Below are 21526 nucleotides of genomic sequence, written 5' to 3' on the forward strand. Positions count from 1 at the left end.
TATTCTTCTATTCACTCGTAAGTACTACCACATGTTTTTGATTAAAGCACTACAGCCAGTGAGTTTGCAGGAGATACAAAACAATACAAAATCTATTTAAGCTAATGAAATTTCACATTTGTTTCAAAATTAGAGATAGATGTCCTACTTAACCAAAGAAGTTCATAAAAAGCTAAATTTTAAATATAAAATATTGCTGAATCTGGTTAAAGGACCAGCTGCTGTCGAGTAATTAATTTAATTAACTTAAGAGCTGAGTCAGACTTGGAGAAAAAGCTATTAAAAATTTCAAAGAACAAACACAGTGTCTGTTTCAGATGTGTATTTGTTTAGCGCTCTTCTGAAGTCTTTAACTGTGTTCAAATACTAAGAATAACTACATTGATGCACTTTTCAAAATAATTTAAAATATATACTTAAAACAGTAGAACTATAAAATACTGCCGTTTTCCACAGAATGCTATATTAATAGTTTTCTCTCATTTCAAACATGAATTTACTAACCTTCCTGGCACATAATTCAAGTTTATCACTTAAGTTTTTAAAAACTACTTGATAAAATATTTTCCAGTTCTAAGAGAAAAGTTCTTCTTATATATCTACTCAAAGAATTTATGCAGGTATGTTTCCATACAAATAGTAAATTACTAAACCATTGGGGTTTTGCATTTTTCATTAATGAACACTTTCACTTTGCTAAACTACTTAAAAAAGCATCCCATTTTACTAAAAATGGGTGCCTCTAGCTCCTCTCAAGTAACCTACAGTAATATACAAACACCACAACAGATCAATTCCAAACTGCCAAGGAAGCTTCTGGCTTCCAGTGCAAGGAAGGTTACTGATCTCCAGCACATGCAAGAAAGCTTTCCCAAGCACAGAACCAGTATGACTCCAGAGGTGGCTTCCCTCATCCCCTCTCCTCATCCAACACACATGGCATCTCTTTGTTCCACCATCAAAGATATATCAGACAGCAAAACTGCAGGTGAAGTGTGAGGTGCTCTGTCAAAAGTTGAGAGACAGGACTCAAAGCTATCTTCAGAGGAAGATTTCACACGAGGGGGTAGCAATGGACTTCTACTGTGATCATGCCCATTCCATGTTATGTGACAGATCCTCAATTAAACATTCTCCCTGGCTGTTGCAAAAACATAGGGTTGGTCAAGCAAAGACAGGATCGTGTCAGGAAGCAGAGTCAGGATTAATATTTTGGCTCACTGAAAAAGCAAGGACTGACCTAGTTGTCTCCAGTGTCATAACACTGCTGCACAAATTATGTCCTTATCTACAACACCAAGTAGACCCTATATGGAAAAAAAGTTGTTCATATGATGACAGTGAAAACAACCAAGAGGAGGAGTAACAGGGTTAGTAGAACTTCAGCAGACACCAGCCACTGGCACTTCAACAAAGACTGATCTTGCCCTGCCTCTTTCTGTCCAACTCACTTAACATGAGCATTGACATTCTACTCTAATAATCATTTCAGTATTTTTCTTTTTTTAAGATGAGAAACATACATTCTGATATGAAAAATGATACCTCTGCATAAATCATGAGCCTTTACATTCAGAGCAGAAATCTCTACTACTTCAGTAGACTAATTGGTAATAATGATAGATTGAGTAATCCTCAGAATTTATCAGAGCAAGAAGCCACACTTTCCTAGTGTTTCACAACTATTTCTGAATAGCCAAGGAAAAAACAGGAAGACCTAGGAACCCACGATTTCAGTCCAAGTTTTTTATGCAGAGTTCCCCCAACTGTTCTTATGTATTGATCTCTGCTTACAATTCACTGTTTTTTCCTGCCTGTCCTCCCTTGCTCACCATTTCCACTTCCATCATCCACTCCCATCTCATAATTCTGTTGATTTCTGCTTTTATGCTCCTTTTCCCTGATCCTGTATTTATCAGCACATTCATCTAGTGGGATAAGAGGCACAAAGCCTTTCCCAACCCAGCTTTAAGGTTTGGTCCCAAAAGGGTCCAGGCAACCAGAGAAGTTACTGCTCAGAAAATCCCACTCAGGCCAGTGGCTCTGGATTGGAATAGGCTAAACTGCTACAGAGAGATGGCAGATGAAGAGCAAAATCAGTGCAGCGGTGTGCAGGGTGCCAAGAACACTGAGTGCAAAGAGATTCTATGGGCAGCAGTGGTGGAGGCTTCTAATTAGCCGCCACCGAGCGCTTCCGAGCCTTTCACTTGGTTGAACTGACTGGATTCACACACAAGAGTAAAAGCCAATTCTCCAACATTAGAAAAATAACCCACCACATCCTCCATTTTGTCTCCATCTTCCTCATGTTTAATAAAGTTCTATGAAATATGAAGGTGGCAGGTTCCTGACCAAACACACAGAGAACTCTATTCTTGCATCTTATCTGTTTATTAAAAGCAAATGTATGTGCTTTACTGACTTGGCCATAAAACAATAAAGATAAGCTTTTCATTTGTGCTGAGTGCTTAAATACATGCAGAATTAAGTTACTACTCAGTGTGCTGTACGAAGTCAGCATCATCATATTTTCTCTATACTTTAAAATTATTATTTATATTATAAAATTAATGAGTGCAGATTTTGAAATTAAAATGAATAAAGCACTATCTAGCTATCTTTCTAACATACAGCACATACGTATCACTAAAAGGCACCAATTTGTATTTAAACTATTGTTAACACCTGAAGCACCATATTTTCTCTTATGCCATTGCTGTTTTCCCTGCAATACCTTCCAATTAACCAGCCCTGCCTTCATCTGTTTCCAAAACAGCTATCTCAGCCAGGTTCCCAAAGCCTGCTGCTCTTGCCCCCAGTATCACTATCTACTCTCTCATACCACTGATCCTGTTCAACAAGATGACAGATCACCTTTTCACATCCTGTTTTCTTGCACTATGGCAGGCCAAACTACCTTAGACAGAATTGGCCAGAGGTTCAGTATTGCAGACACATCCCAAGGAGTCAGCAAAATTTACCCTTCATGCTATTTCCCTACGCAAATCCAAGATACTCACAGAAAGCTTCCAGCATCCACAGGTACACGTTCAAACTTAAAGTTACCCATAATTATTAAAATGCTTGAGATAAGAAAATAAAACTGCAGACACTCAAGTCTCTTTTGCAATTTGTTATTGGCAGGACTAGCAGTTGCTGTAGCATTTGTCCCTACCCCTACTCCTCCTCCGTATTTCATTCAGCAACAATTCCAGATGCCAGTCATCGGAATACCCACCCACAGCAAGAAGTGGCACCGCTGACAGAAACAGCATGGTTTGAGTTCCAGTTGTTCCAAATAATGAAAACCTGAATGTACCATAAATAACATGCAAATCTCAGAATAACTGTGGCATTTTGAGAACACATCCATTATGTGTTATCCAGCACTATCATCAGAATACACAATCTACAATACACATTAACAGTCTTTCTGGCTAATATAAATTTGGGCTTTCATAGTAAATATTTATTTAAATGAAGACAAAGCACTTCCATTATGATTCTAGAGTTCCAGGATAATGTTAACTTCTTAGTGCTCTTTTGAGCTACAAATACGTACAGTAGCTCCTGGAAAAGCCTTTAGAAACACAGACACTACGTACACTTCTGGAAACTTAAAATATTTTATTCATAGTCACTTATTAATTCATTTTTGTGGTTACCGAAGAGAGGTGACAAAAACTGTCATCTTTTATCCAGACTAGAGACAGACAGAAAAGACTGAAAGTAAAAATATGGAATATGAATAAAGGAATTCTTTATAGCATAAGAACAGTTTTGAAGGGAAATCTAAAGCTGAAAAGTTATAGACAGATCTGATTGAAATCTCAGCTGCTGAATTAACACTAGTACAGAAAAATGGATCATACAAAGGAAAAATCTATTAGTCAACATTTAGGAAGGGTATTTAACTTAATATGATAGCTGAGTGAAAAAAGAGAGACAGAAAGCCTCCAAACCAAGGTGCCCTGAATTAGCCCTTGAGGCAACTTCTCTTCCCCCATTAACTATCTACATAAACAACTCCTAAAATAGGCATCTCTAGTAGATGTCTCAGGTTAGGACAGACCCCCGTCCATATCTGCATATACACTTACTACACAACCATAATTCATTTATTATTCTGATTTAGCATTGCTTTGTCTGCCTCCATCTAAAAAGAACCTGGAAATAAAACTGGTATTAGACAGATCTGTACCAGCAGCCCATTCCCTACCTCACCCCAGAATCTAAGGTAAGTTTGTTTTCCTGTAGTTTCCAATGAACAGAACATTCATTAAGTATGAACATACAAATTAAGAAGTTTATTGTGCGAAAGTTTGTTTACAGAAAATTAGAGGCAATCAAAATGTATTTTCATTCTTGAGTTATCAAATTATTTAGCACTGAAGTCATTCTTTCTCATTAAGGGAAAAACTGGACATAGACCTCTTAATTAAAAATCAGAGCCTCTGTGGGGCAAGAGCAGTGCTATCTAATTCCTCAAGGCCAGGTGGCAAAGTCCTGAACAGCAGTCATTAGAAGAACATCTAAAAAAAGAGAAAATTATCAAGCGTAAGTACACACAGAGGTTGAGTTGAAGCGCCTTGCCCAAGTCCTGTCGCCGTGTGAATGGGTGGGAGTAGCACAACCGCTGGCAGACAAACTGCTTTTGGTCCGCACCCGAAACGCTGGAGATCTGAGGAGACTCTGAAATTTAACCAGCAGTCAGCAGTCTGGTTCCTCGGGTCTTTGTCTTAGCCTGGGCACAGCCTCAGGCGACATCATAATCCGTGTTAATTATCCACTTTTACCAGGATATTAATCACCCCCTAGACATCACAGATTCCCGTGGGCAGCTGAGTTTCCCTTCTCTGTACCCCACGCACAGGCTGAGCACGTGCAGCTACAGAAACTCAGGGGGGCAGCAGGGACAGGCCGGTGCCTGCTGTGGACGCACCCGTTCGCAGGGAGCCACCGCTTGGGGATTTCACAAGGATTCTGAAATATCTTTACACTATTTATCAGATAATACTCTTCCAGGATTGCCTATAGCCCTCAGGTAGTTTGAAGCGCTATCTTTAGCTCTCACACTCAAATAGATTAGTCACCATTGGTCTATAGCGCTTTTTTGAACAATTTTGTTGCACGTTGTTAATCAAAAAGAGAAAAATTAATATAGCACACTTTTCCCATGGATACAAAATATAGGACCTGAATTCAAGTATCAGTGAGATGTTATTAAATTCCACAGACCAAACTTTAAACACAACAAAAACACACACAAACAAAAGCCAACACAAACCCAGAAAAAAAATGGAAGAAAAAAGACAGACATAGAAGAATATATGCATATAATATTTAACAGACATAAAGGGAGAAAATGAAAGGTTAAGTGAAAGGTTTAACATTTGTTTTAGCAATATGTTTCTATAACAATTACAGTGTGATAAACTATACTCATATGTGAGGCCTGGTCATGACTCATCATGGCTTTACAATCCACATCATATTTTGGGATGTCTGTAAATTAGAATTGGAGCCATACTAGGAATGGTGGGCTAGATATATCTGTATACAGCAGTCCACTGAAGTAGAAACCAATTTATAAACTGATAGCAAAAGTCTTTACATAGAAGTTCACAATTTGATAGCACTTGTGGTAGCCACTTTTCCTAACTGTGAAAATTCAGGACAACAGTTGTCTCCTAAAATCCTGGAGTTTATTGTATTAGCAGAAGTTTTTTAAAAGCCAAAAATATTATTCTAAGATCCTTTCTGCACCAGTTATGCTTCATTTTCTCTCAAAACAGTAGAAGTGAACTGAGTTAGAAATTTGGTTGCATGTGGTAAGGCGGCAGTTCATTTACATTTTTCATTAACCAGAAAAAATCCTCAAATCTTTCACTGTACAAGACTTCATATCACAAGAATATTCAATATGCAAATATTTGCTTCCCATCCATAGTGCTCAGTAAAGCTACAGCTGCCCTACTGCCACTGAATACTGCACTTACGTCTTAGGTCCAATTATCTATCAAGAACACCATCATCTCCTGCAGGACAAAAATAAATAAAAAAAATTGGAATAAATGGAAGAATAAAAGGTCAGTAACCAGAATTGCTGTGATATACTGGTAAATTCCTTTTGGAAGTCTGTGGGATAACTACAGTGAATGCTTCGCTCCATTACCACTAGCTAGCATATGAGAAATATTTACCATGTGAAATTAAAAGATTTAGAAATAAATGAGAAAGTCAGAGCACTGTATTGTCCCAGAGCTGTTCAGTGGCTGAAAAATAACAGGAAAAGGAATGGAATAGCCATTATAGCCTTTATTGCCATGGCACATTAAGACAGACAACAGCATACAAAGAACGAACAGTGTACACACAGAATAACATTTTGCCAAAATGCTGTTTTACATCTAACAGTTCTTGCAGTCAAAAGCCAAATTATACTTGGCAAGTAAGTATGGGGAATTTTTCAGTACAAAGATGCATAATATGAAAATGCATAATAGTAGCTGTGGTGGTAATTATTTTTTTTTAATATCATTTGGTCCAAATCTAGCTATTAATTTTTTTTATTAGTAAAAGCTACAAGTGCAAAAATTAATTGTTACTTTCTGTGCTGGAAGCTGATGTAATACAGATGAAAACTAATTAACCCAGTGTATTTCCAGCATACGTTTCTCACAGGATGCCAAATTAACTTCATATTTCATGATACAGCAATGGTCAGCAGAAAGCAACACTTGCTCATGCATACCATACGGTAACCTACATAAAACCAGTTTAAATGTCAGAACTGAGTATTTTATATAACACTGTCATTCGTAACTGTTGCAAAGAGGCATTGGTATACAAAATAGGTTTGTCAGAGAAATAGGAGAAGCTTCAGAAAATAAAAGGCAATTCCTGTTTACCAGTTCACCTGAAAATTTTGACTCACACCCAAGAAAGTGTCTGAAAGGATCCCATTACCAAAAACATTTCTTAGTGAAGAAGTGTCCTGCAAACAAATTTGGAAAACCTATTTTGTACTGGATTGTACATGTTGAAAACTGCATTACAAAATCAAAGTTAAGAACTTACCAAGTCTGAGTAGTAACTAGTCAATTACTTACAGATTGGTAGCCTAACAGATGATGAACTACTGCAAATAGAAAAAAAAAAAAAAAAAAGAATTCTACTTTTTTAAAAAAGTTTTTAACTTAGCAAAAGTTTCTTCACTTGGTCTATTGAATGAAATGATGAATTAATTGTACCAGTACTACAGCTCCTGTTAAACTTTTATCTTCGCGTAGTTCAACTAGAATAACCTTTAATCATGGCTGAAGATCACCTCCACCAACTCACAGGAGTGTTCTGTAATATATGCGTATGAAATTTAAAGACGAGTAATCTCTTATTAACTCATCTGGCTGAATCTTGACTTAAAAGGTTTTTGCAGTGGGATTTTTGGGAGGGTCGGAACCTTTGTCTTTCCCTACCTATTGAAAACCACAACTTATACTGTAGCAGTATCAGTCTAATTTATCCCCAGCTTCACGTGAAAATTTTATCACTGTATTTTCTGAGACACTGATTTACCAGCCTTCCTTAGTTTTGTCCTGTCACAGTAGACTAAAAACACAAAAGCAAAGCACGATTCTTTTTTGCAGTTCAAATCCTTATTATTCTGAAAAGCTTCCAAGGCTACTATATTCATATGCTCCTCTGCTTCCCTTTTAAGGATGTCAGAGTCAGGCCCATAGTAGGGACATAGACGTGAGGATTATTTAATACAATTTTGTTTCATCACCTATCCAAAAGCATTCTAGCCACAGCACAACATATCTAAGCATTTATAAAGAGGGAACTTTAAGCCTTCCCTGCTGTAATCTACTGTCTCTAAATGCAAATACTGAAATGTAATCAAGATGGGTAGGACGGACAATAAATTGCCTGTAAAACATTTAAGAGAGTGAACCACTGCTTTTCAGGAGAGATCACAGCAACTTCATACACTAATGAAAACCAGTTCTTGTGCACTCACACTCAGACTGAAGAAAGCTTTACCTTCCTTGGGGCCAAAGACCTCTCCGGTATCTGCAGAAAACAGGAAACTTTCCTTCCCATTGTTTCTGTCTGGTCTGATTATTGTAACAGTTCAGTATAACTAAACATGGGAAAAAGTCCCTTTATTTCCTGTGAGGACAACTTCTTAGCATATGGGAAGAAATTAACACACTCATACAGAATATAACTGCCAACTTCCAGGCATTATTCTTAATAAACAGGATCTCATGCAGTGTCAAAGAGATAAATGAATGTGGAGTAAACTTAATGAAAATAAAAGTTATTGCTTCACTCTCCTGCCCCTGCCCACATAAAAAATGCTTCCAGGTATATTAAAATATATTTAAATGTGATAATCATACACAATTAATTTTGTAATTTCCATTCATTAATTACAATATTAATGTTAATGCTATTTGTATGTTGTTTTGTGTTACTGAACTACAGAATCAACATCTTTTTAGAAAGCAAACATTTCTACTTTGAGAAAATAGCAGAAACGATCCTTCTATTTAGGAGCTCTCTGCAATTCTAACCCACAGCAAGATCTCAACTCTGCCAAAAATATTTCCAAAACTATGAAGCAATCTACAGCTTGTCACTTTCAAAATGCTAGATTGGTCACATCAACTTGAAAACCTGGAGGTCTCTTTTACTGGTACGCTTGAGATCCGCTGAAGACAGCTCACGTTTTGCTCTATTTAATTACAACATTCTCAGTTATCTCTTTATAATTATTGTAACTTCATATTTTATCATAAAATAAATTAAAATAAGCCCACAAGAACTAAATGCAAAGATAATAACATTGTCATACCTCAAACTGACAATATTTGAAGATGTCTAATAAGCTGCATTTCTACCTTTTTGTTAGCCACACTCACTTCAAGCATCCAACAACATAGTTAACTTCCGGGACCATGAGTGGCACCTAATTTAACACTGCGAAAGTCAATGATGCTTGTCCTATTAACACAAACACTACAATACGAGGAAATTTCATCACATACTTGACATGTTTCAAAAGGGTTCTGGTGTGCTTTTTGGTTTTTAAAAGAACCAGTAACGATTCTCTCTTCCTTTTCTACCTTGTTCATGCATTTTTCCTTCATTTCCAGTGTTCTCTCCCTCCTATTTCCAGAGCACAGAGTTTTTCCTGTAGTCTCACACGTCTCATTCTTCATATTTATTCCTGTGTTTGGCTACTTTTGTTCTCCACTGAGACCTCTTTCCACACCTTTTCCTCATACACTGTGTCACTGCAAAACAGAATGGTGAGATGGAGCAAATGGCAGCTGCAACTCATACTTCAAGCATCTTCCCCAATCTCTAAAAACAGCACTTCCGATATTCAAAGGTAAATGAAGAGAGGAAAGCAGGGCCTAAGTAAAGTGCTAACTACACTTTGCAAAAGAAGGACGAGCAGAATTCTTAAACATCTTTCAGTACAAGAAAAATCCTAATTCGGTACCTCAAATATCTATTACACATATTTGGGGAGTTTAATTTTTACCCTCTGAAAACTGCTGTGCAAAAGATTAAGAACAAAACCAGGGTGAAGATCAATGATGCTGACACCAGAAGAACTCATCCCAAAGTAGTTTGAAAGGTGATTAGAAGTATGAAAGGGATTTCATAATAGAAATAATTAGACTTGGACTTCTAACAGGAAAAATAGTGACACAAGTACATAGTGAATTTTTCAGGCAGGACATTTTAAAATGAGCAAAAGGAGTTATTTTGTGGGAAACACATTCAGGAGTTACTGATGCCAAAAAAATACAAACTGTACAAAAAAGTAGGCAAACTCGGGGATTATGTAGTTTGCATCCAGGCCATTCATCCACAATCTCCAGGGCAGACAGCCCCCAAACCACGAGTGTCTGAAGAACACCCTCCTTAAGTAATGCCACTAACCACCATTATAAAAATTTACTGTGATAGACCTATTATTAAATCTACTACAGCAGTTCACAGGTTCCTTCCAACACCTCTCATTTTAGGTCTTTATCTGATACTGCAAGTTCATTTTTAAGTGGTATTTTACAAGTTTTCAGAAACAAAAATCAGCAAACACTGGAAGGAAGGAAGCAGCTATCATCATAAAGCTAGGGCAGCCATTTTTACAAAGGCATTCTATGAATTGGGACATATTTACTGTCTTCCTGCTCTATATGTCTTCTGCAAAATAATTCTCCCCCAAAGACAATAAAAGGATAAATAGGAACTATTCAGTGATGAACATATTACAAGTGACAAAACGCTAACTCTACAGGTATGTGCTGCTTTTCCTTCCCTCTACCTTGTAAGGCTTTGGTATCTTTTTCATGAAAACAGTGATTATACAGTGCAGAGTTTCAGTTGCTTCCACATCTGTTTAAGTCTCAAATGCCTCTGTGACTCTTAAAGAAAGCAAAATCCCTTTACCACACTCACACTACAGAATCTGAGGATGTTGTCACAAAGCATCCTGTCGTATGCTGTTTCTTCTAGGCATCTGGATACACCATATGCTTAAATTCCTTGGGTAAGATAACTTAGCACATACTAAGCAATAAAATGAAGTGATTTTCCAGTCTTGTTACACAAATTCACAGCATCCCTGGCATCAATCACTTTGTTATACAGTACATCATTTCAATTTTATAGCTTTGTGTTTTTAGTGCCCAATTTTTTTCAAAATGTCACAGTAGGGATTAAGAAGAAAAAACACAGCCAATTAAGTTTACAGGAGAACCTGAGAACATCCTGAAAGTGTATTAAGGGCCAGGGAAGAGAAGTCTTGCTTACCATTCTTCCATTTTGCATCTGGTACTTTCTAGCTTATTTCAAGAACATAAAATGGGAAGTAGATGATTCTTATGGTATCTTTTGTTAAAGAAATACAAACTAATTAATTATTTCAGGGGTTGTTCTGCTTTCATGCTGTTACCTAGTAATGGGTATTTAACTTAATCCTCAATCTCTAATTTTTAGCTGGGTATTAACATAAAACTAGGTTTGGTTTAGATATACATTCACCATGTTTTGAACTGTCGTGTTTTTGGGGGCAAAAGGGCCAGTGAGGACACAAATATAGATGGTTCAGTGTTTGCCACTAGACGTGTCTCAAAGTGTCTCATCTACTTCACTAGTTTGTTCCAATTACAAGGTAGTCTTTCCAATACAGACACTTGGCTACCAAACTCGCCCTTCACTGCTTGCCAGCAAACCCTTCCTAAATAAGCCCCAAAATACAGGTCACTGAAGGCTTTCTGTAAGCAGAACGTCATGAATTTAGTAAGGCAAAGAAATTAGGTTTTTCAAAAAACTCGCATTTACAACAAGTACAAACACAGTTCTAGCCCACGTGAGAAAACTTTCTTGTAGTTTAGCCTTTCTGGCTTACAGTTCCTGAAATATGCCCCAGCCATCTCACCTGGGGACTCAGAGATCACAGCCACACATATATCCCAAGTGTCACCTCCAGATTTGTTTCTCAGAGTGCTGAGTACATGACACTAGTTATTGTCCCTCAGCCAGACAGACCTGTCCAGCCTTTAAGCTCTGGCCAGTCACTACCCAATTGTGTCTTCTCAACTACTTTTTGTGATGCAAATAAAAACATCCTTGTTATCTATCAAGAGGCTAAAGTCCCAACTACAGACAATTTTCCATCTCACAGCTCATACTTAACAAGCTACAATGAGGATTAACTGCATAAATCTCATGGATAACTTCTCCTAGCCTAGATATTCTCCATGTTTGCAGCCTATTTCTCCTTTTCTATTCAGTGCACCAGCTGATTGCTTTTGCCTAATACAAGTTATTCAAATTGATTTATATTCCTGATGGAGCTTTTAACACCTCATCTTTAAATATCACAGAAGACACCATCTACACACATCAAGCAATTCGGCTCTCCAATGTATTACCACATTCCTGTTGACATCATCTGTAACACATTAGTAACATGGATACCCAGTAGAGCAACAAGATATTTTCTGAGACTTGTCTAAGAGTGTTCTGTCTCCACTGGTGCTTCTCTGTCACACCATGTTTCATTTAGGCATAAGGAGGCTGGGATTGTTAAATCAACATGTATGAACACATTCTTCCCTCACTTTAGGGATGACTCCATTTAAACAGCATGAGAAATTGACATTTCACAGGGCAAACTATAAAAAACTTTAATGTGAATTCACCTGTCAAGTGATACCGGTCAGTTGCCCTGCAGATTATACTTAGGTGAGGGTGTGTTTAGAAAGCAAACATATCAATATCAGCAAATATCAGCAGCTACAGCCAAATTCCATTTAGAAGTGAGAATGCATATAAAACTTCCCTAGCAAGCTGAAGGAGTACATTATTTATTCTTCTCCATTCAGCAAAATACTATCAATTTGTCAGGGGTCTGCATCACATAAATGACACTGAAATAAAGAAAACCACCCTACCACATCATATTACTGTTCTTTTCATTATTCTTCAGTTCTAGCTGCTTCTCCTACTCATTCCCCTACACTAAATTCATGTTCTTCAGCCTTGAACTTGAAAGATCGTGAGGTATGGCAGATGACTTGGCAGCCAGGCTGCCAAAAGCACTAAGGAGAATCAGGAGGTCTTATGGGACCTAAAATAAGTGTCAACTCCTTATATCTCAGTTCTGTCCCTACAACAGGATAAATTCAGCTGTAAAGAGTCTATGAGAGAATCACAAGAGCAATAAATCTTGCACAGAATGAAGCTGGCTTTGAAGAATTACCCTTGCAGTTTCTCAGACATTTTAAACAGACAACCATTCTTCTAGCATCAATTATATATAAAGTGAAAGGGCTGCTTTGCTGTCAGAGTACTCAACTGGGAATCAAGACATGAGATTGTATTTCTGGCTCTGCCACAAGCTTCCACTGGGACGCAAAAATCAAGATTTGTCTCTAAGTTTCCCATTTGTAGAACTACTCAGATTTGATTTATTAATGACAGCAATGCACTGAGAGACTTCTGAATAGAAAATATTACAGAAGTGCCAGGTTATCTGTTTCCTGAGAAAATATAATACAGTTGGAAAAAAATCTGCGCATCTGAGTTTCCTCTTGGATTCTGAGCATTTGTTTCCTGAACAGTACAGCCTGGCCATTTGCACTGCAGTTGCAGAGGATAATAGAAACAAAGTAGAGATGCAACCCTGAAAAATTTACTCTCCAGAAGCGTTGAAATTTCAAGACAGTCTTTCCTTTTCCCCATCATACCAATAAACTGCAAAATTTTTGAGTCATGTAGGTTGGAAGGGACCTCCAGGGGTCATCTAGACCAACTGCTTGAGCAAAGCAGTGTCAACTAAAACATGTTGCCCAGTCTTGCCCACTTGAGCTTTGAACAAAATAAAGATATTTCACGGCCTCTGAGTAACCTAATCCAGTTTTTTACCATCTTCATGATAAACAATAATTCTTCCCCTCACACTGAGTTGGAATTTCCCACTTTCCATTGTTTCTCCTTCTTCCACTGTGCACCTCTGGGAGAAGTGTGGCTCCATCTTCTCAACATCTACCCATCAGGGTAAACAGTAATAAAAATTCCACTGAGCCTTCTCGTCTTAAGGTCGAAGAAACCTTGCTCTCTCAGCCTCTCTTTGCAGTAATATACTCCAGGTATCTCCTCACCTTTCTCACCCTTTACTAGACTTGCTCCAGTAGGTAAATTTATTTCTTGAACTAGGGAGCCCAAAATTTGAGTCACAACAGTCTCACAGCTGTAGAGTAGAGCATAAAGAATCACTTCCCTTGACCTACTGGCAACACCTTTGCTAAAACAGCCCAGCATGTTGTCTGTTTTCTGCACTTCAAGAGTGCAGTGCTAACTCATGTTCCGGTTCTTGTCCACAAGCAATCCCAGAGCCCTCTCTGTAAAGCTGCTTCCTAGCCCCCAGCTTGTACTGGTGCACAGGGTTATTCCATCCCAGGTGCAGGACTCGGCATTTGCCTTCACTGAACTCCACGAGGCTCCCATCAGTACTGTCAGTACCCCAACCTGCTGAGATCCCTCTGACTGCTCAAAGTGCAGCATCCAAAACATTACTGAAGACATGATAGAGTATTGGTTCTTGAGGGACACTGTTCATAACTGGCCACCACTTGTACTTTGTGCTCTTGACAACTGCCCCTTCAGTCTAACAGATCCAGCAGCTTCCCACTCACCTTACTGTCTATTTATCCAATCCACACTGATGTGATCTGGACATAAGGATAATATGTGAGACCATGCCAAAGACTTTGGTTAAATCAAGGTAAATAATATCCATAGCTCTCACCAAGTTCACTGAGCCAGTCATTGCATAGAAGGTAATCAGGTTGATCAGGCATGATTCACCCTTGATAAATTCCCAGAGGCTGCCTAAAATCACTTTCTTTTCCATCAGCTGCACAGAAAAGTTTTGAAGATGATTCACTGCATCATCTCTCCATGGACTGAGGTGAGGCTAACGAACTTGCACTTCCCCAGATCCTCTTCCTTGACCTTCCTGAAGCTCAGTTTGACATCTGCATTTTCCCAGTCATCGGGAACTTCCCACAATCACCATGACTGTTCAAAGATGATAGACAGACCTCACACTGACATCAGCCAGCTTCCTCAAGATGCATCCCATCTGATCTCGGATTTGTGTATATCCAATTGCCTTCAGTACTCTGTAACTGTGCTTTCTTCCACTGTAGAGAATGACACATTCTCACAAAATCTGCAAGTAATCTTCAAGAGGCCAAAGGGAAACCCTTATCAGTGAAAACTCCAGAAGAAAAAGCATGGAATATCCCAGTTTTTATTATGTCCCCTTTCCACAGGGCTCCCTGTCCCACTGAGCAATAGGCACACATTTTCCTTAGCCTTCCTTTTACTACCAGTGTATTTATGGAAGTTCTTTCTGTTGCCCTTCACATCCCTAACTTCAGTGCCAGCTGAGGTTTGACTTTGCTATGTCCATTCTTGCATGTCTTTATATTCCTCCTGAGTAGCACATCCCTACGCTCTCCCAAGTCCCAAGAAATGTACACCACCAATTCACCAAAGACAGTAATAATCCTAATAAGTCCAAAACAGAAAATTGACCCAAAATGCATGTAGTTTAGAATTAAAGCAAAAACAGTTAAACAAAATTCTTGAAGAAGAATGTGCAAGGGTATATAAGCATAGAAAGTTATTCAAGACACTTGTATAAAAAGATAGAGCCTAAATTATTCTAATTATCAACCCAAATTATTACCCTATTCAAGCCTACATTTCATTCATGGGTAGCCCAATTCCTTTCCAAACAGCAACATATACTTAACATACAGACACAAGGTTGTAGCCTTCTACAGACTGGCAGGTTGCCCCCACCAGTATCTTAGGTCAACTATAGCCAGTTTGGATTTGTTTATTTTGGCCAAAAGACAGTTCCTTTTGGTTTCCAATGTGAAGAACTTCTCAGTTCCTCCTATAGTGTAGTACTGTTACTAACTTTGACTTCATCTTCTTTGACAAAATTGTTCTTCATGCTAACCCTACCAAAAAAATACAAACCAACCTTGGAATGCATAGTTTCAAAGCACTTGCTGTTTTAAAATGGTGACAAAAATTACTACTGAACAGGGTTGAAAAATATGTCTCCATAAATATTTGAAATCACTGCAAACAGCATACTATTCAACAGTGGTAGGCTGCATGGAGTAACTTAAGTCTGGACACATTGATTGATGGTCCCCTCCAAGTAGACTCTTCTAAATTAGCATCTCACATTACAAACTTGTGAAATGCATGTGGCAGGAGAGTTAGGACTGAGCTATAAGGCAGAGGAAAGGAATAACTGGAACACTGAAAATATGATATTTATAAATACAGATAAATCAAGAAGTCGTACAACACCCCTAAGCATATCATGGTCTTCATCACAATACGTCTTACTCTACAGTAAGTCTTAGGAAGAGAAAAGTTTTTTAAATGCAATGAAACAAAGATTTCTCAGCTAAACAAACGACCTTTCTTCTTAAAGAGCTGCTTTTCACTGCTCGTTATTGCAATATGGACTAAGTACATCTGAGAGCAGTAAAGGGAACTCCATTGAAAAGGATGAAACATCTGTCTGCAGTGTAGTGCAGTATAATCCCCTACGATTCCAAACAAGATATGTGCTTGAAAATTCTTCCAAAAATCCTCTGCCTTTTGCCATTGTCATACCTTGCATGAACTCTGTGCTCAGCTAGTAGAGATGCGAATAATCTTTCTTGATAATCCACTCCATAAAGCAAGTGTTCAGCTTGGGGATGGGGGTTACAAACAGCTTTTAAGCAATTATCCTTACTCTGATAAAGACCACAGGTGGTGCTATTGATATAACCAAGCAGAGTCAAATAAGAATAGAATACCACATTCACATTTTTTGTAACACTTAAGCAAGTTAAAAACAGCAGAAATTGGAAGTGAATGGAAAAGATACTGACTTTCTATGGTAATTGTGTTTGCACTTCCTTTTGGCTTTTTATGATGAAGTAGCCATAGAATGTTGTTTTTCTTTTCCTGAAGAGAAAGGAAATCACATAACCTTATCAAAAAATGCAGCCAGCTAAAACCCTTCCCTTCCATTCATTTAAACCCCTTTTATAAAATATAAATGCAATCATGCAAACCATTATGAAGTCACTAATCGTTACCGTAACTGAGATATACATATAACATATTTAGAGAGTTGCACTCAATGAACCTTATGGGTCACTTCCAACCTGAGATTTTCTATGATATATACACATGCACATAAAACCAACACATACACGTTGTTATTGTATCAAACCATAGCCATAAAAAATCATTTAAAAATGGTTCTTTTGTGAAAAGCCCAACAGCTAACTTCATCATCTACCATAATCATTTGAGGAGTTTCAATCCAGGTCACGAATCCTCTATTGCTGGTCAGGGTTAGTGACACTGAATTTGACTAAAGTTTACCTAGAGTCCCAATTGCTATTAATCTTTTGTCCAACTGATTAGTCTGCTCAACAATCAGAGAAATACCTAGTGAGCCAAGAGAAAGGAAAGACTCAATGTGGCAGGGAAATACAGATCCTGAGAAGTCACAGGGCCACTGTGAAGGCTGGGCAATAAACAAAATCTCTTTATGGCCACTGAAACGCAAGGATTCGGCTTCCCATAACAGGACACACATTTAAAGAAAACAAAACCTTTTTTCACTTTAGTGCAAGAAAAAGAGAGGGGAGAAGACAGTACAGTAGAATCTAATGGTATTAAACTGAGATTTAAGTGCAGAAATGTATATATACATTCACAGAAGAAACTCTGTAAACCATACTATAGTCTACATAATAAAGTAGCTTGGTTTTTCCCCCAGCTGCTTCAAGATCTAACTAGTCACCCCAGCTGAGGCCATGGGATTTTGGAAGGCTTACACAAGTGCCAACATCTGCTTCTATTCCCATCAATGTCAAATTTGTCAGAACACGAAACTGCACCAGAAAAACAATCCCTGTCATAGAAAAATAAACTCTACTTCCATGGATATCCCCTGAAGTACCAAGTGTAGCAGATCTATTACATTTCCAATTTCTATTCCAAAATAAAATTTCTTTCCCAAAAATATATATACACATTTATATATTTCTATATATATGTATTTACCTACTATTGTATCTAACCTATTTCCTGTAATGTACCCGCATTCTAAAGTTCTTCATGGCCTGGTTTGCCTTTACTGTCCAAACAGTCAGTGTAAAGCATAATCATAGAAACTAAGCCTTACACCAAGGTACAAAGTGACAAATCAAGGCAGACATTTTTTGCAACTCTTTACTACTACTTTTTAATTTCTTACAGTTTTACTGGTCTCTTTACTACTGCTACATTGAGGGTTCAGGTGAGCACTCTGATTTATACAGTAAATGAAACCTTATATTCAAACATTAAGCAAAATTTTTAAAAAAAACTATTTTTTTAAAGCTTTAGTTAAAAAGTCAAATATATCCCCCACCATAAAATCATGGACCAGTGAGAATCTTGGAAAAGTTTATGTAGTTTTACTCTAGTTAGCTAACTACACTTATAGTGCAAAATAGGAAATTTTCATTATGTTTACACAGAGCACAGTAAATATACACACTTCGTCATTTGCTGTAAAGAATTCAATAGATAAGGTACATGTTGATAAAGTCACAAAATTTTTTCAAAAAGCATCTTTACTATGAACACTCAAGGTAATATTAATTATTCAGTTACACAGTTGGATGACACATAATTATTTTAGGCAAAGTAAATAGTCACCAACTGTTGATTTCTCTCCCCTTCAGAAAGTGCATTTTTGTAAAAAAAATATTCTCCTCTATCTTTACAAGTGCACCTTCTCTTTTGTTAGAAAACAAAGATTTTGCCAAAGAAAGATGACATGACCACAGAGAGATCACCCAGCAGGAGAAAAATCCCAATTGCTAATTTAGCCAGTAAAGTATCAATAGTTTGTAGCAGAAACCTCATATTGTCCATCATAAAAAACTCCATCTGCAGATACAGTTTTCAAAGACGTCTTAGCACCTTAGGTAAATTCTTCCATCACTAGATGTATTTCTTTTAAGAAATGCTAAATGCTTACAAGAACAAAACCTCTGATATTGCAATGATACCCCAAATGTTATAATTAAATGTCCTGTAAACCCTTCTTCATAATGTAAGCCTTTCCTCAAAAATTCCTGCGTGTGCCTCCTCCCTGTGACGTTGCTGCAACTGCTGATGGACTGAAGTTTATCCACCTCCTGTATGTTTACATACCTCACTCAAAAGGGCCCAAAATTGTTATTGCTCAGTATTACTGATGTCTCAACATACTGTGCTACTGTAGTTTATTACTGGAAGATTCAGGAGATCCGAAAGAATAATATTAATACAACCAGACCTTTCCACTCAGATTTGATCTGTGATGAGTGCAAATTAAATACAATGTACTGTATTTACATAGTGTAAAGCCAAAAAGAAGAGGTGAACAAACTCACATGGGAATGACTACTCAGCTACATCTATCTAATAAAATAATGAATATGTTAAATCTTCTGCTTTGCACTTAATAATCCTGTAGACTTTTGACAGAATACACACACCAAGCTGCTTCTCCCTACACTGATTATAACTGGTGGATGAAGAATCACAGAGGAGTAGGGGAACAAAAATGCTTTAAATAACCAACCAGAAATTTGTCCTCAGTTAGACACTCTTTAATTGCAATATAAATGGAAGAACCTAAACAAATCTAACATATAATAGACATGTTTCCAGTGTGGGGAAACCAGCAGAGCATTTCCCACATTGACACACACCAGGAAGTCACTTCCTCATTATAATCTCTCCATTCTGCAGCCAGCCACAAGCTGTACCAGGCAAAGCCCCATTTCCCCAACAACACTGCACCAGTACCAGGGGTCTCCTCCTCCCACCACTCAGATGAATCAGGCTTACAAGCTTCACTTCCACTCCTGAACTATGATATACTGCCCACTGCGACAATGTAATTTTGTCTCAGCCAAAGGGGTCGCGCAAGTTATCAATTCACTCCACAAGATCTCATGAAGTACTCAGGTGTGGTATGATTTATGTTACACTTCCACACAGATCCCACTTATATACTGCCCTTTTCCTACACGAACAATCAATTGAAGAAAACTGAATTTTTCTGTGCATTAATTTAACAGGGCACATATACAAAATGGAAATTGCAGTCCGAACGGGTGAAAAGTTACCTCTCTTGCCCACCACTATGACACAAGTGCTAATGCACTTTTCCATGTGAACCATGCACATCATAAAAGATTACATTCTGTAACCCGGCAGAAGAAATAGGTTCTAACCCTGAAACCACAAGGGTTTTTTCATTTATCTAAGTGAATAGTCTGTTCCTATTAACTATAGTAAAAACCGCAGGTACTCGATGAAAACTGTTAGGAAGACTATAAATGGCTTCAGCTTCTCAATCATAAAGGAAACGTGGTTTCTACCACAATGAGCTCCATGGTGTTGTGGCGACCTGGAAGCCTAACTCTTACATTTTCTTGGAACTCCAACCGCTCTGGCTGCCTGTACTTTATCGAGACATCCTAGAAAATAGGATAGGGTTTGGGCAGAGAAATAGTCAGTGCTGGGACCCCACACTATTGGCAGCGGGGTCACTTCAGACTAGCTCTAGTCTAGTCCCGGGAGCTGCACAATTATTAGCAGCCGGATGTGCTCCTACAGAAAACCTGCCGGTTCGCTTCCTTCCAAAAAGAACCCAGGCTGTGTGCCCCAAGACCACCTCATGATGTGAAACAAAGTAAACTGGGATTGTGTTTGTATCTCAGAAGAGCTAGTTCTAAGACTGATAATGGTTGCAAGGGGGAAAAAAAAAAAAAAAAAAAAAAAAAAAAAAAAAAAAGAAACCATAAGCCTAGGACACCTAAATGACAGGATTTAGCCTCCAGATCAAAAAGTAACCATAGGAACAAGTCCAATGATGGTTTTGATGGCTTATGTAAAATAAGTGTGATGGTCTCCATATTAGCCCTAGTCCAGTGGCCCTCATAAACCTACCACCACAGCTGCTCTGAACAGCAGTCCTAGCAGGTAGGCCAAAGAAAAGCTCAGAAGTTGTTTCCTCAAACCAAGGTTAAGTTACAGTTAAAACGCATTACATTTCCTTGTGAAGGATTTACATCTCTGAACTGTCACTTGAACCCTGTTCACAACCATTAATGAATATGAAAAACTTGACATAGAAGAACCAGGAATTTAACTCTGGTCCTCCTCCCTTTCTCCATATGATTTATTTAGATCACCTTGATCCAAACTGCAAAAAAACCTTATTATTGAATTCAGTATTTGGATACAACTTGAAATATGTACAGAGTCTGCTCTTTAGAAGAAGCTGAGTACTTACTCCTTGTACACCAGTATCTGTTATGTCTTAAACTGTAGAGTACAAATGATCTAAGACTCTGACACACACCAAATTTGGGAACTAAGATAAAATATTGAAGAACATTCCCTTAGGAGAGATATCTTCTTACAACAGGTAAAATCTGATTGTTAAATGGAAGCCAGTGAAACACAAATGTACAGCCAGTTTCTCAAACATACATGTTAAACTTTTTTTTAAAAAATAGAAAACATATTGGACCATTTACCATTTTTCATGGTTCTGCTGAGGATAAACATATGGAGAAAATAAGCTACTCTGTAGATCTTATTTCACTCCAGTGTCTGTGCTTTTATTCTCCCTGTCACAGCCAAGTTGAGAATTTCCTCTTTCATGATAATAAGCAGAAAGTTCACCGATCTCACGGCAACAAAGCAGGAAGTTTGCAGTTTGAAGGATTTCCCCTCTTCAGTGGGACAGGGGAAGACAGAAGAGTATCGGGGGGCTACTGTGAAATCTTTTGCAAACTTCAGCAGCTGATTTGGACATACCTATCTCAACAGGGTTCTAAAGTGATGCTAC

General features: G+C 37.9%; 1 protein-coding gene across 1 annotated transcript in view; it reads right to left on the minus strand.

The window, feature by feature from the left end:
* PREX2 (phosphatidylinositol-3,4,5-trisphosphate dependent Rac exchange factor 2) overlaps positions 1 to 21526 on the minus strand; it is a 185725-nt gene that overhangs the window by 163209 nt on the left and 990 nt on the right. The window lies entirely within an intron of this gene.

This window comes from Tyto alba, unplaced genomic scaffold (assembly GCF_018691265.1).
Source record: "Tyto alba isolate M040663 unplaced genomic scaffold, T.alba_DEE_v4.0 Super-Scaffold_9, whole genome shotgun sequence".
Lineage (NCBI taxonomy): Eukaryota > Metazoa > Chordata > Aves > Strigiformes > Tytonidae > Tyto > Tyto alba.